Genomic DNA, 4433 nt, shown 5'->3' with positions numbered 1-4433 from the left:
TATTTGTTGCCTAATTTGTGTTTATTGATATCTAATTTTGCATATTCAAGTAATAAGCATATTTCAATTAGGATTTATTTCTTTTTTTTGAAATCTTGGATATCTGATCTTATCAAATTTGGATAGAATTTAGAATTTTCAAAATCCTTTGAATATATCCAAGATATTTGAGATATTTAAATTTTTCAAGATGTGATCGATTAGGAAAATTTCCTAATCCGCAATCAAGACACGTGGAAATAAATCTATCTATCGGGCTTTAGATAGAGTTATTTCCATAGCGGGTATTTCGAATTTTAGGATCGATCTGTTAGGCTTCAGATCGAAACTTAATTCGAAAGATTTAGCGGTTATATATTTTTTTACTTGATTTTAATTTCGAATTTCGATAAAAAAAATACCAAAAATATTACTCTAGAATAGGTTAATTTCTTTAGTTTAAAATTGCATGTTTAGATAATTGGCATTTTTAATTCCGAATTTCATTAAAGAAAAAATACAAAAAAATAATATGCCCGTCATTAAAAATAGGTCACGTCGTCGCATGACATATAGTTTGCATGTTAGGTTGCATTAATCGCATGTCAATTTTTTGCACGCCATTACATATAGGTTAGCTTTCATTTAAATAAATAAAAAATCAAAAAAGAAAATTTCTGCACCTTTGAACTCTAAGTCAGGATTTATCAAAATTGTCAAATTGAATATTTTTCCTGAAATTGGTACCGAAAGGGCGTTAAGGAATTTAGCGTAACCAAGTTCCCGAATCTATAATTTCTGGTTCGTAGAAATAAAATAGTACTCCCGTTATTTTATTTAGGTTTCTAATCAACCTACCCTAAATGATTAGTGGCGACTCCCATTGAAAATATTTGCATGCTCACAATTGGACCTAAGTTGCGATTTGGTAGAGTTTGGGAGAACTCGAGCTAGGTTAGTTAATTTAATTGACCTAATAATCCATTAGCCTAAGATCGAAACCCGATTGATTTTTGTTAGTTCGCGACATCTCTTTACCTCCAACAAAACGCTAGACTAATTATTTCTTTTTCTCATAAAGCATTTGGCCAATACTCCAAAAGTTGGTCAAAGCAAGGGTGGCTGGACCCTTGTCCTTACACGGATTTGAAAAACGAATTGAAATTTTCCAAAGTCTGGAGTAACTTTATCAGTTGATGTTAACCACCAGACCAAAATGCTTCAGTCATTTGAGAAATTTCATTCAAAATGCCATAAATTAACTTAACATATATAATTGGATTTTCGTAATTTAGTACTTCATCCACTAATAGTCACTGAATTTGAAGTTTCTTTCCTTCCAATTTTTCTATTTGAATTGAGTTCATGGAAAGAGAGATATGTTGGAAGTTCTTTTTCTGATGGCAGTTTCTGGACCAAGGACCATTAGATTGGTCATGTGGAAGTTTGCTTTGTAGTGATTTCATAGCCTCTCAAATTCTATTTTCTAATGGAAATTTATAGAAAGATATAAGATGAACAAACTATTTTTTATATATAACCATTGCAAAGTATCATATTAATAGAATGAATGCGGTAGATAAATTTGAAATATATTTTGTACCATGCTTTTATCGACTTTGATTGGCCTCCCTTCTCATCTGCGTATCTTTGTATCTCCTTTATGTTTCACTTCATTCAACTATAATTGCCACTTCACTTATTTTTGCTAATGGCATCAAGAGTCCCCTGGGCTAGTAGCCCAAACAAGCCTGAAAACAAAATTAGAAACATATGCCCCCAGGATCGACCCTATCTACCTCGTGCCTGAGAAATGCAGGTTTGGTTGGGCCGATCAGGCTTTCAATCTCTTTTGATGGCTCCTAAATTTTATTAACTTTTATTATTTTTTATTTTTCATCTTTACCATCCTTAGTGCTGGATAGGTGGATTTTTTAGTTTCTTTTTGTTTCTTTGATGGTGAATGGGCCGGGCCTATTTGTAAAAGTTGTCCCTCTACCAAAAGCCCATAATGAGCCGAGTGAGGTCCTATCAATGAATAGGAGCCACTGCAGACAATTGTTAGCGGCTTTTCGTCGCCCGTACGCATGGCCACAAAATGGAACGCCGAAGCTGATGACGAGGCGCTGATACATAAGCAATTTAGTTAGAGAGAGAAAAAAGATAAGATATTTTGGAGAGGGAGTGATGAAAGGAAAAACCCTCAGTGAAAGGAGAAGAAATGATAAAAAAAACAAGAAGAAGATAAAATCCTTTGACTTCTAGATGTGTTTGTTTTACGGAAAATTAACAATTTAAAATATTTCTAAAAATACTCATTTCATTCGCTTGCAAAAAAAGATTAATGAGAAGTAATTTTATCATTACTAAAACGTATAGGCAAAGATTATTGTTGATGATGAAAATATGTTCCGTTAACTAGTTTTTCTAATCAATACAAATAACTGATTTTAGAAATGTGATCACAAATCATTGATTTTTCTTGAAAAAAAAATCAATAATAAGCTTCGTAACTCGACCTCTTTCATCTTTATTACTAATGTCACTGTTAGCCTCGTTATCTCATTTCGGCCATCCTCCTTTAAGATGTGGTCAAACCTACTAAAGGCTAAGTCCAAATAATATCCGTGATCGTGTGTTTGTTATTATTATTAGGTTAACTCATTTTCTGAAGATTAAGAAACATAATTTACGTTACCAATTGTTTGTCCAGTCATACAATTTATTTGTCCCTTTTTCTTTTTTTTTGCTTAAATTTCTTTTGAGGCGGTCTGAGGGTATAGAATTGGAAACTTTGTGTATTTTTTATGGGTCAGAAATACCACTTTTATTTATCACTAGTGCTTCTAGACAAAGCCCAAAGAAGGGACATCAAAACACAAGAAGTCCCATGGGGACTGGGGGGTTGGGCTAACTAGAAAGGGTATTCAAACGTTGGGCTTTTTGGCTACCCAATCAGCTACTTGATTCGCCATTCTTCCACAATGGGCCCAAGACAAGTAGGGCTTCCACCTCCCACGGCACGTGATCGTCTTCCGGCGGAGCGTCGACCAGAGCAAAGTTGTCTGACTCCAAGTACGTGTCCTCTTCTCGTCAGATATATCCGAAGCACATCAAAGCTTGGGTTTGAATCGGCTTCCCGCGACCGATCCTTCCGAACCACCAGCTTCGAAGGACCCGTCGACGTTTATCTTGGGAAACTTTGCGTATTTAACTGACGAGATGTGAGATTTATTATGTGAAGACTCATTATGCTCAAAACTTTCTGCTCATGCAATGACCTTCCTGGACTGGGTTCTTCCACTACCAGATGTTGGGATGCATAAAGATCGGAGAAGGAGAAAGAGTAAGAGGCTCAACCCCCTAAGGAAAAATGTCTTCCGCTGGAGGAGACTTTCGTATTTGTGAAATAAAACCAATATGGAGTCACCGTATGTCCTGATATCCAACTCAATTGCCCTGGTTTTGATACACAAGAACCAGCCTCTCAACATTATGGAGTCTCAGTAACTCCAGTTGGAATTTCAAATACCCTGTATGCCTTAAACACCTCTCTGGTCTGTGCAAGAGCATGTCTCCAGCAATTTGAAGAGTTCAGCGAAGCAGAATCTCGCGGGAGAACCTTATCCGCTTGAGAAGAAAATTTTGGCGAGGAACCGCGACAATGACCCTTCTGCTGAGGTTATTCAATAGAGTCGAACCGAGGAGAGTATTGCTTACTGTTGACGTAACAAGTAATCGAAGTTAGCGAGCTGTTACTCTCGTTTCCCCTCTCTCGGACAATTCGTCGAACACTTTCTGAGCAGAATCAGTAACCTCAGTATTACGCGGCAAAATCGAAGTGACCGCCTCGAACACCATTCGGCAGGGCCTCGGAATCCCGTCACCCAGGTGCATTGTTCAGCGTCGCCTTCGCCTTCTTCAGTGGAGCTAATCTGGCACCTGTCTTCGGATTATAGTCCGTTCATTGCCATAAATTCCAAGCACAGAGAAGTGAGCCGGAGCACTTCTGCACAGAGAGATGGTGACTCTGGCTCTCCGGAGCGGCGTTGAACGATCTGAGGGGGGGGGAGGAGAGGCTTTGCCCTCCTGTAAAATGCGCTTGCTCTGGCTTTCTCGGCTCCAAGAGAGGAGGAGGTCGGATCGCACAGATTTCGGACAGAGGAGAGACGATCGAAGAAAGGCTCAAAAGAGACATTCACGAATATGATCGAAGGCTTTCGTAGTGAAGAGTGCTCTGCACGTTCACTCTATCTCTTCGGCGGACAGGATTGAACCATTTTCTACAAAATTATTATCTAAAGATTTGATAGATTTTGTCTATTTATTTTATGTAGTTTGGATAAAGGGCCAGTTATCTCGTGATTTTCATTAAGGTACCGGTTCAAATCTAAATCGTGTATCATTAGTTAGCGTATCTGTCCTATTATAAAATTTTTAGTATTGACTAACAT

This window comes from Syzygium oleosum, unplaced genomic scaffold (assembly GCF_021117445.2).
Source record: "Syzygium oleosum isolate NSW1041296 unplaced genomic scaffold, Sole_v2.1 Sole_v2.46, whole genome shotgun sequence".
NCBI classification, from domain to species: domain Eukaryota; kingdom Viridiplantae; phylum Streptophyta; class Magnoliopsida; order Myrtales; family Myrtaceae; genus Syzygium; species Syzygium oleosum.
The sequence above is the reverse complement of the archived record's forward strand: the minus strand, read 5'-3'. Positions refer to the sequence as shown.